A 22,277-nucleotide genomic window follows, 5' to 3' on the forward strand; every position below is an offset into this window, starting at 1 on the left:
TAATAAGTATAAAGTGTCTGAGGCCAGATTTAAATTCAGATCCTCCTGACTCCAGGGCCAGTGCTCTCTATTCACTGTGCCACCTAGCTGCCCCATTTTGTCTTTTTAAAATAGTGTTTTGTGTTGTATGTTAAAAATGTTGAGGTGCAATTTTTTTAAATTAGTGCTTTATTAACTTCTGATTTACATCATTCGTTTCCGCCAGATTTTGAGTTACAAATTTTCTCCCCGTTTTTCCCCTACCCACTGCCCCAAAATAGCAGTCCCACAGGAGATCCCCTCCTCCAATCTGCTCTCTCCCATATTTTCTCCCATACCCCTTTTGACTTTTCCAGTGGATCTCTATGTCTCAGTGCCTGTATATCTGATTTCCCAATTACATGTAAGATGGTATTAATAATAGTATATATATATGTATAAGCATATACATACATACACATATATACATACATACACACATATATACATACATACACATATATTTGAATATTTGATTTTAAAACTTTCAGTTCCAGATTCATTCCCTTCCTTCCTTGTCACCCACCCTTACTGGGAAGATACGCAGTTCAGTATAGGTTGTACATGTGTGTCCAATGCAGAACAATAACATAGTAGATATATTGTAAAAGACTGACTATATTTCCCTCCCTCCTATCCCACCTCCCACTTGTTCTATTCTCTACTTTGATCCCATCCCTTTTCAAAAGTGGGTGCTTCCAACTTCCCTCCCCCCCAGCCTACCCTCCCTTCTATCATGCCCCCTCTCATCCCCTTCCCCCCCATTCTCCTGGAGGGTGAGATACCCTATTTAGTGTGTATTTCACTCCCTCCTCAAGCCAAATTCAATGGGAATAAGATTGACTCATTCCCTTTTGCCTTCCTATTCTTCCCCTCCATTGTAACCATTTTCCCTTGCCTCTTCTGTATGAGATAGTTTACCCCAATCTGTCTCTCCCCATCTCCTCTCATTATATTCCTCTCACCTCTTAATTTCAACTTTAAGTATCATTCCTTCCTGTTAAATTGGTCCTGTGCCCTCTATCTATGTATACCTGTAAACATATATACACACATTCACATATGTATTCATATGCCCATATACCCTCATATATAGACAAGTATATATATTTCTAATCCCTTCAATATTGAGAAAAGTTTCATAAGTTACAATGATTGTTTTTCCATGTAGGAATGTTAATAGTTCAACTTTGATAAGTTCCTTATGATTCCTTTTCCCTGTTTACCTTCTCATGCTTCTCTTGCTTCTTGTATCTGAATGTCAAATTTTCTATTCAACTCTGGTTTTTTCAGCAAGAATGCTTGAAAGTCCTCTATTCCACTGAATGACCATATTTTCCCCTGAAACATGATACTCAGTTTTGCTGGGTAGGTGACTCTTGGTTTTAATCCCAGCTCCTTTGCCCTCCGGAATATCATATTCCAAGCTCTTCGATCCCTCAGTGTAGAAGCTGCCAGATCCTGGGTTATCCTGATTGTGTTTCCACAATATTCAAATTGTTTCTTCCTGGCTGCTTGTAATATTCTCTCCTTAATCTGGGAATTCTGGAACCTGGCTATAATATTCCTAGGAGTTTTCTTTTTGGGATCTTTTTCAGGAGGTGATGGGTGGATTCTTTCAACCTCTATTTTGCCCTCTGGTACTAAAACATCAGGGCAGTTTTCTTTGAGAACTTCGTGGAGGATGATTTCTAGGTTCTTGCTTTGGTCATGGCTTTCAGGCAGTCCAATAATTTTTAAATTCTCTCTCCTGGACCGATTTTCTAGGTCAGTGGTTTTTCCCATGAGATTATTTCACATTGCCTTCTATTCTCTCATTTGTTTGGATCTGTTTAACAACATCTTGATTTCTCATAAAGTCATTAGCTTCCATTTGCTCCAATCCAATTCTGAAGCAATGATTCTGCTCATTGAGCTTTTGAGATTCTTTTTCCATCTGGCAAATTAGGCTTTTTTGAGGTGCAATTTTTAAAAAGTTGAAAATTTAAGTTAAAGTTTAAAACATTGTGATACAGTTTTAAACAAGACAAAAACTTTAAAAAATATGTGAATACTGTCTGAGAGATACCCATGCAAAAGATATTAATGCCTTCCAAATCTGATTTGTACCCATCTGCTTGTAATAGACATAAATTCTCATTCACAGAAGAAATATTAATTATTAAGGCATTTCTTGGGCATTTAGACATTGATGAATTAGATTTATCTCACTCATATAAACTGAATAAGTGTAGTAGTTTTAGAATCAAACTGCTGGGTTTTCAGAGGGAGGTGAACACTTCTGTATAACTAAAAGATTTGAAATTTTATTTTTTGTAAATCTCAAGAGCAGTTGATGAGAAACAAACCACTCTTTCAGTTGATGTATTTCATTAGTCATGAAATTTACAACTGTTCTGTGGATAATCATTAATTTAGGTTTTTAGGATTCCCACTTTATATGATTTAACAATCTGAATCTTCTCTGTAATGCTACAAACAAGGACAAAGGTTGAACCATACTCGGTGCAATTTTAAAAATTGTGTTTGAAAACAAGGTTTGACTCTTCACTAGAGAGTGTTCTGTAGCAAAAAATAAAATTGGAAATTTGCTTGCAAGGCCTCTACATAGTTTTCAAAACACAGTTTAAAAATATCTGATTTTAAGTGGAAAGAATATTTTTATTGTTTACAAATTTTATCTTAATGTTACTTACGTTTAATAAAATTAAATTTAAATGCTTGTTACAAATCATGTAAAATACAATCAACTACTACTTTTTGGAGTCACTGTAGGACATTTCAAGACCCTTTCCAATCATATTCTTCTGTGATCCTCTACTTTGAGCTAATTGCTAGAGAATTGTTTGAAAGTACTGTCTCAGATCATTCATGATCCCAGTAACTTGTCATTTCCTTTCTTGATGGCAAGTTTTAGTTATTATGAGAACATATATTTTAATATATTGGGCTTTTCTTCACTACTTTGACAATAAGATTGGAAGGCTGAGGAAATTGCATTTTGCTTGAAGGATAATTTGTATTTTATTTGTAGTTCTTTTTGGCAGTTTTGTAAAAATCATATGACCGGGCAGGTAGGGGGCACAGTGAGTAAAGCACCGGCCCTGGAATCAGGAGGACCCGAGTTTGGTTCTGGCCTCAGATACTTAACAGACACACACACAGTAGCCGTGTAACCTTGGGCAAGTTACTTAACCCCAATTGCCCTCCAAAAAGGCAAAAAAAAAAAAATCATATGACCATTGAGTAATTTTTTTTACTTGTAATAAATATTTGTGGAAATGATTTTAATACAGCACATTATGGAAAAGGGCGGTATACTTTTTAGAGATTCTGAGATTTTCTCTAAAATTATGAATTGAAACATCTCGAGAAAGGTATTAATGTTACAGAAGTGTCAAAAGCCTAAAAGGCTAATGGTACTCCATAAATTTATATTTATGATAATTAAATTCCAGCTGACCCCATAATTCCTGCTTACTGATACAACATGAACATTCTTAGTCAAGGAAGAAATGAAGACAACATCTTTCTTGTGTGGAGGGTACTGGGGGGCCAGGAATATAGTTCCTTTGAGAGCAGGGGCTGTTTTTGCCTGGCACATTGTACGTGCTTAGTAAGTATTGCTTGTATGTGTGCATACAGTAACACATTACTTAATTAGAAAGTCAGTTATTTAGTGATTTCAGCTGCTAAGAAGCAGGAAAGAAGCAAAAAAGGACACTGAACTGTCAAAATAAATATAACAAAATGCATACACTAACGATTATGCACCCTACTTATAGGAGAAGCCCTTCAAATTCTTTAGTAGAGCCTATTTGCACATAGTTTTAATAAACTTGATTATTTAATTTTTTCAGTCCAGGGAAGGTGAAAAGGATTTGGGGCTACTAATCACTGATGATAATTAAGAAATCAGTGTCAGAGGATGCAGGAACACTTCCAAAATCAATCCAAATAACTAGAAACAAAATGAAAAGTGAATTACCTTTTGGGTGATTTAATGTAGGGGCGGGACACACAGTACTACCTCAGTTGTCCTTGAGGTATTGCTGTTGTAAAGTATAAAATATGGTCTTAATGATGATGCTGATTGATGACGTTTTAGATGTTTAAAGGGAGACTAGTTCTAGAAAAGATGTACTTTTTGTTCCTAATGATGAGGATTAAGTGGGACCAATTTTCTATCTTTGTTGCTTTTGGTCATTATGAATTTTTTTCCTCATTCAATTTTTTTCTTTATAAAATTCTCTCCCCCCCCCCCCCCCCACACATACTGTCTCCTACCTGAGAGATGTGGTAACCATTATGTATATGAAGTTATGAAAACACATTTTCACATTAGCCATGCAGCCAGAAAAAAGAAAGAAAAAAAGAAAGAAAGAAAGATGCTGCAGTCTGTGCAGTCTGCTCAAAGTTCATCAGTTCTTTCTCTGGAGGGAGAAAGCTTTTTCCATCATGATTCCTTTGGATTGTTACGGATCATTGTGTTACTGAAAAGGCCTAAGTCATTCATAGTTGATTATTGTTACAATATTACTCTCACTCTGAACAATATTTTCCTAGTTCTGTATAATTCACTATGCATCAGCTCATAGGAGTCTTTCCAGGTTTTTCTGAAGACATCCCTTTTGTGATTCCTTACAGCACAGTAGTATTCCATTACAATCGTATTCCACAATTTGTTTAGCCATTCCCTACTTGATGGATTGTAGTGTAGGATTTTTTTTTTTCTGTATTTAAATATTTTCCAAGATAACTATCAGTGTACTCTTTCTGCTGATAATGAACAGGCCTGTAATAAGCTAGTTAGTCCTTTGAAAAAATTGATACAGTCTACTGCCAGGAAAGTACTGAGAACTTTTCATATGTGGTAGAACCTGCCAGAACTTGAAATCTAGTGGAATATCCTTTGAAATTTAAAGGTCATGAGGCAGAGCCAAGATGACGGAGTAGGAATAGGATTTCCATGCAGCTCCTGTTTACACCTCTTCTGACACATGTAAAAAAATGACTCTAAGCAAACTTTAGAGCTACAGAACCCATAAAGGGACAGAGAGAAACTAACCTCCTGCTGAAGACAGCCTGGCAGGCTGGCAGGAAGGGGCCATTGCAGCACTCTGGAAGGAGAGCCCAGGCCCGGTGAGCCTGAGGTTTTAGCCTCAGGGTACCCTGACCAGGCTCAGCTAGAGGGACATCTGGAGAGTAGATCACCAACAGTTGTGGCAATTCCCAGAATTATCAACCCATAAATACCAAAGACAAAGCAAAAGGTCTGTGAACTTTGGGAACAGGGAGTCCGGGAGTACGGTTTGGTCTCTGCCCCTGGAGGGAGAAGCAGCTGAGGCTACAGCCGCTCTTGTGAAAGACTGACTATATTTCCCTCCATCTTATCCCAACCCCAACTTGTTCTATTCTCTACTTTGACCCTGTCCCTTTTCAGAAGTGTGTGCTTCCAACTTCCCTTTCCCCCAACCTGCCCTTCCTTCCATCATCCTCCCTCTCATCCCCTTCCTGCCTACTCTCCTCTAGGGTGAGATACCCTATTTAGTGTGTATGTCATTCCCTCCCTAAGCCAAATTCAATGAGTAAGGTTGACTCATTCCCTTTTGCCTTCCTGTTCTTCCCTTCCATTATAACAGTTTTCCCTTTTCTCTTTTATATGAGATAATTTACCCCATTCTGTCTCTCCCCATTTCCTCTCATTATATTCCTCTCTCACCTCTTAATTTCATTTTTAAAATATCATCCCTTCCTATGCAATTGATCCTGTGCCCTCTGTGTATACTTGTACACATATATATACACACTCACATATGTATTCATACGCACATATGCCCTCCTATATATATGTATGTATGTATGTATGTATGTGTATGTATATATACACATACCTTTGTATTCCCTTAAACTATCCTCATATTGAGAAAAGTTTCATAAGTTAAAATGATTGTTTTTCCATATAGGAATGTAAATAAATAGTTCAACTTTGATAAGTTCCTTATGATTTCTTTTCCCTGTTTACCTTCTCATGCTTCTCTTGCTTCTTGTATCTGAATGTCAAATTTTCTATTCAACTCTGGTTTTTTCATGAAGAATTCTTGAAAGTCCTTTATTTCATTGAATGACCATACTTTCCCCTGAAACATTATCCTCTGTTTGGGTAGGTGATTCTTAGTTTTAATCCTAGCTCCTTTGACCTCTGGAATATCATATTCCAAGCCCTTCGATCCCTTAAAGTAGAAGTTGTGTTATCCTGATTGTGTTTCCACAATATTCAAGTTGTTTCTTCTTGACTGCTTGTAATATTTTCTCTTTGACCTGGGAACTCTGAAACCTGACTATAATATAATTCCTAGGAGTTTTGTTTTTGGGATCTTTTTAAGAGGTGATCAGTGAATTCTTTCAATTTCTATTTTGCCCTCTGGTTCTAAAATATCAGGGCAATTTTTCTTGAGAATTTCTTGAAGGATGGTTTCTAGGTTCTTTTTTTTGATCATAGCTTTCAGGTAGTCCAGTAATTTTAAAATTATCTCCCCTGGATCTATTTTCCAGGTCAGTGGTTTTTCCAAGATATTTTACATTGCCTTCTATTTTTTTTTTTCATTTGTTTGCATCTGTTTAATAGTATCTTGATTTCTCATAAAGTCATTAACTTCCATTTGCTCCAGTCTAATTCTGAAGGAATTATTCCTTTTGGGGAGCTTCTGGGATTCTTTTTCCATATGGCAAATTTGTCTTTTAAAGGCATTCTTCTTCTTTTGCCATCTGAGTTAGTCTATTTTTTAAGGTGTTATTTTCTTCAGTCAGGTTGTTGACTGTCTTTTCATGATTTTCGTGCATCATTCTCTTTCTCTTCCCATTTTTTCCTCCATTTCTCTTACTTGAGTTTCAAAATCCTTCTTGAGCTCCTCCATGGCCTGTAAGCAGTTCATATTTTTCTTGGAAGCTTTTGGTATAGGAGTTCTGACTTCATTGTCTTCCTCCTGTTCCATGCTTTGATCCTTTTTGTCCCCCAAAAAGGAATCTAAGGTTTGATTACTTTGCTTGTTCATGTTGCCACTCTATTACTTGGCTTTTGAGCTTTTTGCCACAATAGATCTCTGGTTCCAGAGAGGAAAGCTTTGTCCCAAATTGCTGGGGTTTTTGCAGCTGCTGGAGCTATTAGTTGGGTGCCCTCTCTGCAGCCCCCACAAGTTCTGGCCCACTGGCTATGCACCACACACTTTTACCCAAAACAGTGATCCAGATCCAAGCAGGTTAAAGCAAGAGTGATTACCCTCTGAATGATCACTTGGTTCCCCTATAATTTGCAGTCCAGGATCTCTGAAACAGCCTTATGGGGGTAGCTGCATGGCTGCCTCGCCTTCTCTACTTTTCTCCCCGGGGGCAGGGGCTGGACTTCTCTCCATCCCCGCCCCCTCCCCCCCCTGCAGTTCTCACAGAGTTCCACACTGACCTTTTTTTTTTTTTTTTTAATCTTTGGCATTTATGGGTTGATAAGTCTGGAAACCTCCACTGCTGCTGGTGATCCACTCTCCTGAAGTCTGCTCCAGCTGCTGGTGGTCGGGGCTAAAACCCTGGGCCAGAATGCTGTGATGGACCCTTCCTGTCGGCCTACAGGGCTGTCCTTAGCTGGAGTTTTGTTTTACTTTGTAGCTCTAAAGTTTGTTTAGTCATATTTTATAGGTATTTCAGCTGGTTATGGGGGGAGCTCACAGAGTTTTCCTGCTTCTATGCTGCTATCTTATGACCATTACCCTTGTTAAACGTGATGAATTTCCTCTTGCCTATACCATTGCAGTGGCTTCCTAATTGGCCTTCCCTCTCTTTTCCAATCATCTTCCACATAACTGCCAAAGAGGGGTTTTTATGTTTTATTTTTACTTATGTTTACAATAAAAAGCAATCTCCTTAAGAGTTGAGACAATTTAATTTTCATTTTTGATATCCCTAGCATAGTTCCTTGTATGTACGCAAGCATTTCTGTTTGGCATTTCAAGCCCTTTAAAACCTAGCTCTAGCATACTTTTCTAACCTTATTGTACATGATTTCTCTTTATATATCAAGTAATCCAATTAAATTGTTTTTCTTGCAGTTTCTTGTACCATGAGACTCTATTTCCCATCTCTTTGCCTTTGCTCTGTCTCACCCTTATTCCTGAAATGTACTTCATTCTTTGCTCACTTTAGCCTCTTCAGTCCTGGTCTCTGTATAAACTCAGCTCAACCACCAGCTCCCACATGAAACCTTAAATCACCCCTCTGTATCCCCAAGCTTCTGGCATGTCACCCCCTCCCCCCCATCAACTCCTCTCTGCCCCTGAAATTACCTTGCATTCTTGTATTTCCTTTGCTATTATTTTTTATGTATTTATGTATACATATTGTAGAATGTAAGTTCCCTGACCACAAAGACTCACCCATTTTTGTCTTTGTATTTTCAGTACCTAGCATGTGTAAAGGCTTATTGATAGTACCCTTTGAAATTTCTGTGTATTTACTTTGTATATATTTTATATTGTTTTCATACTTAATATTTTCCCCAAATAAAATGTAATCCCCTTAAGGGCTGGAACTGTTTCATTTTCTTATCTTTGTATTCCTAGCATGTAGATGGCATATAATAAATACTTAATGAATTAATGCTAAATAGAAGAAAAACATGCAGAATTTGGATATTATTTTAGTTGGAATTTATATACTATATCGGTAAGATTTTGTTAGGGAAGGAGGTAAGGGTATTATTATTGACAGAGACACTGAGGCATTAGGGGACCTGATTAATGACAAACCAGAACAATGTCCTGGGAGATCAGGGTGAATGATTAAGGTTCAGGAAAACTTTCAGGAAGGATTGTAGTACAGCTCCTCAAAACAACTCCTCAGCAAGAATGGGGAAAGTGGTGCACCAGATTAAACGTTGACAGAAGGACAGCAGCCTGGATGCTCCAGTGGTGGAGATAGGGAGTTTGGGGGTGGGGGAGTGCCTAAAGCCAATGAGTTCTAGGCAGATCTCTTGTAAATGAATCCTGAAACTAGTGGGATCTGGACACTGGCATGTTGGATTCACAGTAGGGGACCAAATCAGCCCTTGGCTAGGTCATGGTACAAGGAAGCCAGATAAGCTAGAATCACATGGGCAGTTGATACATGTCTTGAAGCCCTCCTAGAATCCTGAAAATAGAATGTGCTCTAATGTCTTTGGGGGCCCCAGCAGGTACCAAAGACAGTATACTTTAATATCAATTTGGAGGCTTTCAGGGTTGCAGCAAGGGGAGATATCCCACACCTGGTGAGTTTTTGTGCAAGGAAAAGGAGATGGGCAGAAGCCAGGGCTGACATTTGGACTATCTGGAGATGGAGGCAGGAGCCAGTGATTGAGGCAAGAGTCTGACCTTCTTCCAGTTCCATACCCAGTTTCCTATTCCAAGCCTGTTTTGCAGAATATGGTAGAACAGCCCCAAGAACAAGCAACCCCAGCCAGAATTATGAAGTTTTATCAGCAGCATTTAGACTGCATTGGGTTGGGGGGTAGGACTATGACCTAACTCACCATACTCAAGAGCACGAAAAGGGGCAGAATGTTAAATAAGTAAAGTACCAATTCAGTTAAGAAATATTGTGTATATATACAGAAAACGGAGTCAAATTTATAAGAATACATGTCATTTCCCAATTGGTAAATGGTCAAAGGCTATAAACAGGACGTTTTCAGAGGAGGAAATTTAAGATATTGATTAGAAAAATGCAAATCAAAACAACTCTTAGGTACTACATCTCACTGGTCAGATTGGCTAACATGACAAAATAGGAAAATGATAAATGCTGAAGAAGATGTGAGAAAATTGAAATACTAATACATTGTTGGTGGAGTTGTGAACTGATCTGACCATTCTGGAGAGCAATTTGGAACTATGCCCAAAGGGCTATAAAAATTTTCATAACCTTTGACCCTTGTAGGGCTGTATCCCAGAGTGATTGATCATACAAGTGGGAGGAGGACCAGTATGTACAAAAATATTTATAACAACTCTTTTTGTGATGGCAAAGAATTGGAAATCAGGGGGATGCCTGTCAATTGGGTAATGACTGAACAAGTTGTGGTATATGAATGCAATGGAATACTGTTGTGCTATAAGAAATGAGGAGTAGACAGACTTTATTACTAACCTGGAGAGACTTATTATAAACTGATGCTGAGTGAGGGGAGCAGAACCAGGAGAACATTGTTGACAATTATAGACACATTGTATCGGTGATGACTGACTTTGATAGACTGGGCTCTTCTCAGTAATGCAAGGCTAAAAGACAACTCCAAAGGACTTGTGATGGAAAAGGCTGTCCACATCCAGGGAAAGAATTATGGAGTCTGAATGCAGATTGAAGCAAACTGCTTGTTCTCTCTCTTTTTAATTTTATTTTGTTTCTTCTTACTCGTTCATTCTGTTGGTTTTGATCCTTCTTTACAACTTGACTAATGTTTAATGTGAAGGTATAATGTAGAACCTATATTGGATTGATGCCACCATACGGGGAGGGGAGGAAAGGTTGAGGGAGAAAATTTGGAACTCAAAAACTTGTGGAACTGAATGTTGCAAATAGTAAATTAAAAAATTATTTTTAAAGAAATACTTTGTATGATGTTGGAGAAATTTAATTTTTTTCAGTGAAATGTCAGATCCTTTCCTGAGACTGAGGGAGGAAGATGGTATTCGAGGTTACTAGAAGAGAATAGAAAGTTTGGACCACCTACTGTGTAATAGACCCCATTAAGAAAGATGAAAAAGAATGGCATATAATGGGGAGGACCCAGTTGTGATGGACAGTTCAAGTTTTTAGTGGACCCAGTCTTCATCGGTTCAAATTCACAGAAGTAGGAATGGAAAAGTGAGAGTGATCTAGGATTGGGGTCTGGAAAGGCATGTGTAGTGATCGGACAATTTATCATTTAAATTGTAGGGTATATGAAATATAACAAGTGGATTAAATAAAACCCTTCAAGGCACATAGTTTACATAATGCATGAGGAACATATCGTAACATTTACCTTGTTATTTATTGTCACATTGCCAAAATTATACTTTATATGTTTCCTATTCTGGCGGCAGAACATCAAGTTTGTCAGACTGTAGTGTTTTTCAATTAATTTATGCCTGCTTTACTAAACAGGTGTCCTACATCTTCTGAAATTATAGTCCCTTGCTGTTTTGAACTTTAAAAAATTTTTTCTAGAGGATAGAAAAATATTGGAATATATTCCCTGGAACTCTTGCCAGTGAGTTCTGAAAAAGCTGGGAAGTAGGTGTGGTGTGGTGTGGGATGTGTGTGTGTGAGAGAGAAAAAATGGTCATTTCAGTAGGAAGTAACCTTCATCCATTTGTACATAAGTTCCTGTTCTGTGCTAGGTACTGTGCTAAGCCTTGGAGAGATAAATACAAAGAATAAAACAATCTCTAGTTACAATGAATTAACATTCTAATTGGGGATATTAGTATGTGTATATGCATCATAAAGTAATAAATAGAAATATGTGCCAAGTATTTAAATATAAGGCAGTTTTAGAGTCTGTAAAAGGCTTCATGTAGAAGTATGGCATCTGTGATGTGCCATAATGAAAGAGAGGGACCGAATGAAATGGAGGTAAAGAGGGAGTACATTCCCTTTCTGGGGGTGACCTGTGCAGATGGGAAATGGAGTGTCATGGGAAGAAGGGAGAAAAGACCCATTTGGCTGGCTCATGGAGCATTTAGTGACAATGGAAAAATCTGTTGGGGCAAGGTTATGTAAGATTATAGAAGCTTAATAGAGGAGTTTATATTTCATCCAAGAGGCAATAGGAAGCTATTGGAGTTGTTTCAGTATGAGAGTAATATCTGGATTTAAAGAAAATTACTTTGTCAGCAGTGCATAGGATGGACTGGAGTGGCGAGACAGGGAGATTTATTAGGTGGCTATTCCAATAATTTAGCTGAGTATTAATAAGTGCTTGAAGAAAGGTCATAGTTGTGTGAGATGAAAGAAGGTGTTGGATGTGACAGATATTGTAAAGGTAGAAATAGAAATAGTTGGCAGTTGGACTGAGGGAGACTGAGGAGTTGAGAATGAAACCAATCTTACCTCTCTGGGAAGTTTGAAGGATGGTGGTGATTAAATACAAATTAGAAAGTTTGGAAGAGGGGAGGGTTTGTGGGGGAAGCATAAAGAGTTCAATACTAGTTTAAGAAGTCTCTGGGAAGTTTTTTGAAAAATCCAATAGACAGTGAAACGGGACTGAAACTCAGTGAAGAGACTGTGAATAGTACATCTGGGTGTCATCTGTATACAAATAATAGTTAAACTATGGGGGCAGATGAGGTTACTGAGAGAATATAGAGAGAAGACAAGAGTGACCAGGACCCAACTTTGGGGAATGCTCCCTGTGAAAGAACAGTCACACTGGTAAGAATTGAACCATGAGAGAGTAATGTCATGAAAACCCACAAATATCAGGCAGAGTATTAGAGATCCAAGACTCTTAATCAGAATAAGTTGGATTTAAATCCTCTGGCTATGCAGTCCTGAGCAAATTGCTTAACCTTTTATTTCCCTAGGCAATTCTAAGATTATAATTTAAATAACAGTTGTTCTGTAATTTCTTTATTTGACTGCTCTAAGAGTTGCAGAACTGTGGTGGTGGTGGGAGTTCTCTTCACCAATGAAATCAGAGGTTCAGACCCCTCAGTTCTCCTAGTACCTAGATATATGCAATTATGTATATAGACATACATAAGTGAATATGCACATACATATATAATGTATACCCATATGTATAATATATATCTGTATCCCTATGGATGTATTTATATAAATGCACATAGATTAAAATTAGAAAGGACTTTGTATTGACTGATGGGAAGTAAAGGAATAAACTTTCTCTGGGTCTGTAGTCATCTAACTATTCAACAGTATCCATTTTTATTAGTGTGGTAAAGTTGTTATTTGCAGTATTTTTTTTTACAACTGTGTTTTAAAGTATACAGAGGTCTTTTGAGTCTCTAAACTGCTAACAATAAAACAGTTTGGTTAGAGTAAATTATTTATGTGGTAGATTAGTGGGAAATAAGACTGGACAGGTTGGGTGATGTTGAATACTAGACTAACAATTTTGGAATTCATCTTACGTTGCACTGGAAGTTTATAAAGATTTTTTTAAAGCAGAGTTTTAAGCAATGCCATAATAAAGTCTGTATTTAAGGAAGACTAATAACTAATTTCTGTTTACTGAGCATACACTGAATATGTGGCACTATAAGAAGTTATCTTAGGTTGGTACAGACTGACAAGAAACATGTCATAATGGATAAAAAAAAGGTTTTCCTTTTTCTTTTCCTTATTGTATTTTTTAAAAATTATTTTTAAAATTATCTTTTTTTCAGTCATCAAAAACCTGCCTCTTTTTCCCCCAACAACAAAACAGCCAAAATTCCTTTTACAAAGATATATGATCAAGTAAAACAAATTTCTGCATTGGCCATGTCCAAAAAATATATGTCTCCTACATTTTTAGTTCTTCACTTCTCTATCAGGAGTTGAGTGGCACGTGTTATCATTAGGATTCTTGTTATTATGTTAATCAGAATTCCTAATTCTTTCAAAAGTGTTTGTCTTATCATGTTGTTTCTGCATAAATTTTTCTCCTGCTTCCATTCACTTCACTCTACATTAGTTCATATAAATCTTCCCAGGTTTCTATGAAACTGTTTCCCTTCTTCTATCCCATTAATATGCTATACCTTGTTCATTCATTCTTTCTCCAGTTGATGGGCATCTCCTCGACTTATCATTCTTTACTACTTCAAAAAGAACTATAAGTATTTTTGCACATCATTTGCAAGATATTGTTTTGCTTAGGACTGATTTATCTCTTAGCCCATCCTTCTTCTTGTTCCCTTTTCTCCCCTTTCGTTCTTGATTCCTTGTTAATTGAAATATATTTCTTTACTGTGTGTGTGTGTGTGCGTGCACATGTGTGCATGTGCATGTGTGTTCATTCTTCCCTAGTTTTTCCCTTTGACCAGTTAGGATGAAAGTGAGAGCCAAGTGTCAGCTACTTCTCCTTACGGTTCCCTCTGCACTTGTATAGACATCTATATAGACACCCTAATTATGTGAGTTAATTTTCCCTAACTTTACTTTCTGCACCCACTTTCCCCCAGCATATTCTTCTTTACCTCTTTTTTCATTCTTCTAATGAAGATCATCAAGATGGAACAGTTCCACTTCCAGGGCTTGTTTATTAGACTCCCTCTCTGGCCCCTAGTGATGATAGGATTCAGAAGGGACACATGCATCATCTTCCCATGTTTGAACATTAACAGTTTGGTCTCTTATAATTTGTTCATCCATGTTTACCTTTTTATCTTTCTCTTTAACTCCTTTGTATGAACCCTTCTTGATTCTTCTAGCCCTTAGTGGTAACCATCTTCTTTGGTCTTCTTGCCATAAATAAGCTCAGTAAAATAGACTTTATTTCATAGTTTAACCCTAAAACCATTTTACTGTTTGCTCTTACTCTGGTTACTTACAATAGTTTGACAGCTCCTGGAGTGCAGGAACCAGATCTTCCACTTCTTCTGCATCCTTTGTTCATACAGTGATTGCATAATCAATATTTTTTGTTTGCTTAATAACTTGCCTATGAAGTTCTAGACTCCAAAACATAATTCTTCCTAACTGCATAGAAATCAGGTGATTTCCAAATTGAAAGGGGCTTCTTAGAGATCATACATTCTAGCCCCAGCATGTTACAGCTATAAAGAAACTTTAGTCCAAAGAATGGAAATTAGTTGTTCTAGAAGTCAGTAGCAGAGCTGTGACTGGAACCCAGGTCTCCTGCTTTCATGTCTAGAGCTCATATTAGAAAATCTGGTGGTAGTATTTTCTATACCCTAACTCCCTCCAAACAAAGAAAAAGAACAGAAACCCAATGAATAAATCATGAAGGAGTTTTAAATACAGTTAGTATTCTTTGATTACTTAGAATCATTCCTTTCCTTTGGAAATTTCATTACTAATTAGCACCTACAATCAACTGTGGATAAGATGAAAAAAGGAGCATTAACTGGAATCACATGTGGAATAAATGGTACTGTATATATGGCTTATCCAGTCAATATCTCCCTTAGTTGATTTTCTATTGTTTTGTCCTCAGTGAAGACAGTGAAACATCTTCATATTATCATTTTAAATACTGGGAAACTTAGGATATTCCCAAACATTCGCAGACGGTGTTAAATATTCCCAAATTCCTTCAGGATTTCATAGGAATTGTAGGTTATAGTTTAGATAATGCTTCCTAGGTTGTTGATCAAAGTCTGTTGGTTAAATTAAGACCTGAAGCCTGATCTCCACATCAGTCCTGGATTTTAAGGGAAGGTGAATTGTAAAGTACAAAGGAGTGGGGAAGTGAGATGGGAACATACTTAGTGAGGAGGATAATTTTATGGTATATCTTTTTGTGTGGCTTCTGGTTTTTATAGGTCATTGGATCATAAATATAGTTTGATAGAGCCCAGGAGATCAAATTAATCAATTAAATCCAAACCTGCAACTGAAAAACCTGAGGCTCCAAGATAAAATACCTTGCCTAAATATGCATGCAGTTAGTAGCAGAACTGGTATTGTGACTCCAAATTCAGCTCTTTTTTGAACATGCCACACTCATTTTTTTAAAATGGGCATAAAAATGGAACATTAATATGTTTTCTTAATGTTAAAATGAGATATGTAACAAAGGGGGAACATAACTTGTTAAAATAAAGTATAAGAACTCATTTTGCATTATAACTACAAAAATTACTAAGAATGTTTATTCCCTTTATGTATTTATATTGTGACCCTTTCTGACCTTGTTTTAATTAGAAAATTCAGTGAAAGAAAATGTCACTGAAAAGACCAAAAGGCATATTTTAGCTTGTTTTGTGTTTTTAATGCCTGGTAATATTCTGTAGAACTTCATAATTAGAAGTCATATATGGAAATTAGTCAAACATTTTGTGTGCCAGGAACTAGGGATATGAATAAATTTGCATTTAAGGAAGCAAAGGGATAAGTAATTCGTACTCTCAGGTAGCTCCTATTCTAATGATGGAGACTGAGTGAAAATAAATACACATCAGATATAGATGGTGGTTCATGCCAAAGGAAAAGGCACTAACATTTAGTGAAATTGGGAATAGCCTTCTATATAACATGGAATTTCAGCTGCATCTTGAAGTAAGCCAGGGAAACTTAAGTCAAACATGAGGATGGAAAATATTCCAGACATAAAGGGAAAGATAGTACACAGGCATAGAGATGGGAGTTGGAGTTTCATGTGCAAGAAGCAAACAGAAAATTGTTTGGTAATGGTGGGTTGTTGATTACATAAAGAGGAATAAAATATGTGAAGACTAGAAAATGAGGAAACTGAAAAGTTTTGAGAACCAAAAATAATACTTTGTTTTGATGCTGGTGATAATAGGGAGCCACTGGAATTTATTAACTGTAGGTGGACAGTGTTGAAGGGGAAATAGTGTAATTAGGCATGAGCTTTTGGAAAAGAACTTTGGAAACCTAGTGTAATCCCCTCAGTAATAATGAAGACCTTATGAAAAAGGGAGGGTTTGTGTTGAAAGATAATGTTCACTTTCAGACATGATGGGTTTGAGATTTTTATGAAAATTTTGAGAGGTGCAAAAGTATGACTATATAGTATAGTTGAATGCGCAGATCTGGGATCCTCTTGGTTTCTAATAAGAGTTAATGAGACCACTGAATAAGAAAGGTACCCAAGACAAAACCTTGGAGCATTCCCAAATTAAGTGTGTGTGATATGGACTAACATTCAACCTAGCACACTAGGAAAGAGTGATCTAGGAGACCAGAAAGAGAGCAGTCATTAAAAAAACCTAATGGAGAGGGTATCCCAGAGATGGCCTTTATTGAATTCTAGAAAGAAGGCAGCTACCTTTGTGGCCATTGGAACAAATTGTTCTCATTCACCCATTCCACCAGGGAAATCCATGTCTTTAAAGGTAAAGGAAATAGATTGTCCTGTGACAATCACAGGGGAGGGGGGGGTGTCTCTCAGTCATTACTGGCAAGGTTCTTGCCAGAGTCCTTAATAGGCTGATCTTTCACCTGGAAGATGGTCATCTACTGGGAGCTAGTGTGGCTTCAGAAAGGGCTGAGGAATAGTCTATGTGGTGTTTGCTGCCTGACAACTCCAGGAGAAATGTCAGGAGCAGAACAGAGATCTGTACACAAAATTTGTAGATCTGACCAAGTAGTCGTGAGGGTTTATGGAAAATTATGTCAAAATTTGATTGCCCAGAGGATTTCATCAACATTTTGTAAGTCAATTTTCTGACGGCATGCATTCCTGGGTTCTAGATAATGGACAATGCTCTCTTTCTTTACAGTCACCAGTGGAGTGAAACAAGGCTGTGTGCTTGCTCCCATGCTTTTTTTTTTCTTTTTGGAGAGCAGTTGGGGTTAAGTTACTTGCCCAAGGTCACACAGCTAGTTTTTCGTGTGTTAAGTGTCTGAGGCGAGAATTAAACTCAGGTTCTCCTGATTCCAGGGCCGGTGCTCCATTCACTGCGCCACCTAGCCGCCCCACTCCCATGCTTTTTAGCATGATGTTTTCAGCCATGTTCTCAAATGATTTCCATGAGGACAAACATGGCATCAAGGTCAACTACTGCACTGATAGTAAATTCTTCAACTTTAAAAGGAAAGACCAAAGTGGAGGGAGTATAGGTGAATGATTTTCTGTTTGCAGATGATTGTGCACTCAATGTAGGCTCTTAAGCTGAGATGCAACAAAGTATGAATCAATTTACTGCTGCCTGTGCTAATTTTGGCCTAACACCAAGAAAACACAGGTGCTCCATCAGCCACCACCACACCATCCATATGTGTTACCATCAGTTACAGCAAATGGAGAAGTTTTGAATGCTATGGTAGTATACTTTCCAGGGACGTACATGTTGATAATGAGATTGATGCATGCATTGATGTTTGGGAGGCGCTGAAGGAAAGTATGGGAGAGAAGAGGTATTGGACTGACTACCAAACTGAAGTTTTACGGAGCTATTTTGCTGACCTCATTGTTGTATGCCTGTGAAACGTGGACAGTATATCAGTGCTATGCTAGGAAACTGAATCACTTCCCTTTGAATTGTCTTGGGAAGATTCTGAAGATCACCTGGCAGAATAAGGTACCAGACACTGAGGTCCTCACTCAAACTAAACTGCTCTGATAGGTTGGCCACGCTGTTGGAATGCAAAATATATACTTGCCAAAAGGACTTCATGTGTTTCATGTAGAACTCACACAGGGCAAGTGTTCATATGGTGGTCAGAAGAAGCGATACAAGGACACTCTCAAGGTCTCTCTTGAGAACTTTGGAATTGATTGTGTGACATGGGAGACACTAGCACAGGATTGCTCAGCTTGGCCATGCCCACATCAGAGAAGGTGCTGTGCTCTATGAGCAAAGCAGAATTGAAACGGCTCAAAGGAAATGCAGGATGCACAAATTTAGAGTATTCACCCCAGATGTTCACATGGACTATTTGTGCCTGGTGGTAGAGCATTCCGAGCTTGTATTGGTCTGATCAGCCATAGTCGTACACATTGAAACTTCACTCTAGCAGAATGATGTCTCTTTGAGAATGAAGGACAACAACCAAGAAAAGAGGCAAGAAGACTAATATTGAGAAAAGACTATTTATTGGATTTGACAATTAAGCTATTAATCAAAACAATAAATTTGGAGAGAGCAGTTTAAGTGTAGTGATGAGGCTAGAAGCCAGATTGAATAGACATTAAAAGCCAGTGAGAAAATTGGAAGTATTGAATATAGATAACTTTCTTGAGAAGATTAGCTAAGAAAAAGAAAGATAACAAGTGATGATGTTAGATCAACTTCCATGTTTTTATAACTTCCTGACTTGTTTGAACTGAAATTTTAAGAAATTCTTTTTTTTACTCTTCCCAATTCAAATTCAGAGTTTTTTATTTATGTATTTATGCCGCTTTATAAATCTCACTCACTATTACAATTAGGAATAAGATAGCAGCAAATTTGTTTACTCATTTCTGTTACTATTGCTGTATCTTTAAAATGTCATATTTTTTCAATATATACAATTGGCATTTTTAACAGAAGAAAATTAGATTCATTTTAGCACATTAAATACTCCTCCATGTGTCTATAAATAAAGGAAAATTGTGGAATATATGTGTATGTGTATAGTGTGTGTATGTATATATATATATGTGTGTGTGTGTGTGTATCTCTACAAATGAGGGAAAACTATGCTTTTTCAAGTGAAACAGAAGACCATAAAGCTATTAAAAACAATCAGCATCAGGATTATGCGGGTGTTTTAGTGAACTAAGAGTTCAGTATGTGTTAATATTGTGGCATGGCAACCAAAAAAGTTTATGAAATCTTTGACTACTTTAAGAAAGTATAGTGTGTAGGACTAAGATGTGATAGTCATCATTTAGACACTATTTAAATGTTGGCTGCTGTTTATTGTTATCATTATTTTAAATATTTTATTAATCATAATAATATAATAATTAATGATGATGTTACCACTCAGTTCAGACCACTTATTTAATAATCTTTGTTTAGTCCTGGACTCTATTTTAGGAAGAAATTGGTAACCTGGAGGAAGCCAGCATGGCACAAGGTCTAGAATTTATACAGCATGGGGACTAATCAGCTGAACTGGGACTGTTTATCTTAGAAAAGGATTGGTTGTGGATTGAGGAGGAACATGGGACAATTCTAGCTTTCTTCAAGTATTTGAAGGGCTGTAATGGAGAAGAGGGAACAGACCTGTTCTGCTTGGTTCCAAGGACAGAAGTAATGGGTAGAAGCTGCAAAAGGGCAAAATTAGGCTTGATGCTAGGGACAACTATAAAAATTAGAGCTTTCTGAAAGTGGAATGAGCTGCCTCTGGTGATGCTCTGTTTCCTTTTACTGGGTTGGGGAGGAGTGTCCTCAAGTGTAAGCGAGATGGCCATTTGTGGAATATATTCCTTTTGGGGGGGATGGGTTGGACTAGATGGTCTCTGTTGTTCTTCCCATCTCAGAGATTCTAAAATGAACAGATTGTTCCAAATGATTTTTAAGATTCCTTCCACTTCTGAAAATCTGAGTTGCAAAGTCACAGCTTATATAGCAACATATACCAGAAAAGATTCTTAGTATCTCTTTCAAAATAAAACAATTTCATACCACATTTAAATAGAATTCAACTTTTAAAAATAGACATACAAGACATAACCCATCATGAATGGGTTATATTCCAAATGTTAATTTTAAAATCATTTGTTTGTAATTTGTATTGCTCCTCAGGAACAATCTTAGAAATGGATAGATTCTCAAACTTGGCCATAAATGTCTATACAATGTCTATGCAAATATATAAATACATAAATGTAAATATAAACATGTGTCTGTAGTCCATAGTAATGGTAAAATGCTAACATTACAAAGTATTGTACATGTTATTTCTTTTATCACAGTAATCCTGAGGAGCATATACATAGTACAAATATCCCCTTTTTATGATGAGGAAATTGAAGCACAAAGATCAAATGAATTATAATATATATATGTATATAGTTGTATATCGTTATAAAATACCAGAGCTAAGACCCAAATCCAGAGCTGCTAGCTCTTAATTCCAGTGGATGTTTCCATCTTACTAATCTTTACCTAATAAAATAAATGAAGTTAATTCAATCCTAGTACTAGACTGAATTTTGAGTCCTTGAAAGCAGAAGCAAATATGATAGTAGTGATACAGGTTCCAGAAACACATTCTGAAGAAAATGGTTGAAAGATATTTTATTTTGAGACGGTCCTACCACCAGTTTGTATATTCAGTGGCTATTTTGCTGGCCTTCAGTTCATTTCATATGGTTTCCTAGGACCTCAGCTACAAAGTAGTGTCAAGGCATGCTGACCAGGTTAGGTCCCACTGCTGCACTATGAGTTTAGTAGTTCTGTTTGGAAGCTTAGAATTTGAAATGGAAGTTGGCAGTATAAAATATAAGGGAAATAATCCTCATTTAGCAAAAGAAATAACTGCAAAGCATTGAGTTAGATTTAATTACATAGCTATGCAAAAGGATTATCTTTTTGACAGAGAATGGCAACAGGGAGGTTATGTGAAAACAATTGGCATTTATCTGAATGACTGAGCAGACCCAGTGTTGCCACAAGCCCTGTATTCTGCACTCTCTTGCCTTGCACTCTGTAGTCTGCTTGCATTTTTTAAACACCCCCTAAATATTCCTGCTTATAAATAGCAGCTGGTTGTTTAAACCCTCCCTGTGTACTGCAAGTGAAATTAAATTGTGCTGCATTTTCAAAGCAAAAGGCTGACTAGCTGGGTGCTTAATTACTGTTGAAGTGGAGTACCTGTTACTGTGGAAGAGGGCTCAGTGCTGTTTTTTAACCTAAGATTTCAGAAATTGAGATTTGCAGATAATACTTCACTGTCAAAGGAATGCTGGTTCAGCAGTATCTTTCCAAACATGGATTTGGCAAGATTATAAAGGCCACATCTTGTGTAATTTGTGGAGTCTTGGAAAACAATCTGCTTTGGTTTTAGGGTGTACACAGCTGTACAGAATTTTATATTGATGTTTTCTGCTTGTAAAACCTGACTACATTGCTTATAAGGAAATTCTCTCAATCCCTTCCCCCCTTTGACTACTCTTTACTTGAACTCTTTTATAGTATTTTATAATCATTTAATTTTAGTATATAAGGATATGTGTAGAGAGCATTTTTGGTTTTATTATTTTGAGCTGATGGGAATAAAGGGAGTGGTTATTGGAAGGAAATGCGTTTATTTTGTTAATGAGAAAAATACTTTAATGAGTGAAATATTTCTGGCATTTAGTATGCTGAAGTGGGCATAAGAAGATGATTGGTGAAGACTTTTTAAGAAAAGTATTCTTGTTCTGTATAAACAGCAAAATAGAAATCTGTAAAACAGAAACAAAAATTTATTAATTTGAATTGTAGAAAAAGAAGCTGCTATATTAAATTCATTATTTTTTGAGGCAGAGTTATGCTTTCTTTGGCATAGGGCAATCCAAGTGTAGAAACTTCCTCCACATGCATATGAATGTGCTCAGCTGCATTCTATAATTTAAAATCAGATAGATTATCCTGTGGCACAGAAATTTTAAGTAATTT

At 37.0% G+C, this 22,277-nt stretch overlaps 1 protein-coding gene across 7 annotated transcripts in view; it reads left to right on the forward strand.

Moving 5' to 3' along the window:
• The window catches only part of SIPA1L1 (signal induced proliferation associated 1 like 1), a 367,706-nt gene that overhangs the window by 177,548 nt on the left and 167,881 nt on the right, over nt 1–22,277 (forward strand). The gene's annotated exons all lie outside the window — the stretch shown is intronic.

Source organism: Petaurus breviceps, unplaced genomic scaffold (genome assembly GCF_028583685.1).
Source record: "Petaurus breviceps papuanus isolate PSGF00001 unplaced genomic scaffold, PetGlider_PUasm1.0 189, whole genome shotgun sequence".
In the NCBI taxonomy this organism is placed as follows: domain Eukaryota; kingdom Metazoa; phylum Chordata; class Mammalia; order Diprotodontia; family Petauridae; genus Petaurus; species Petaurus breviceps.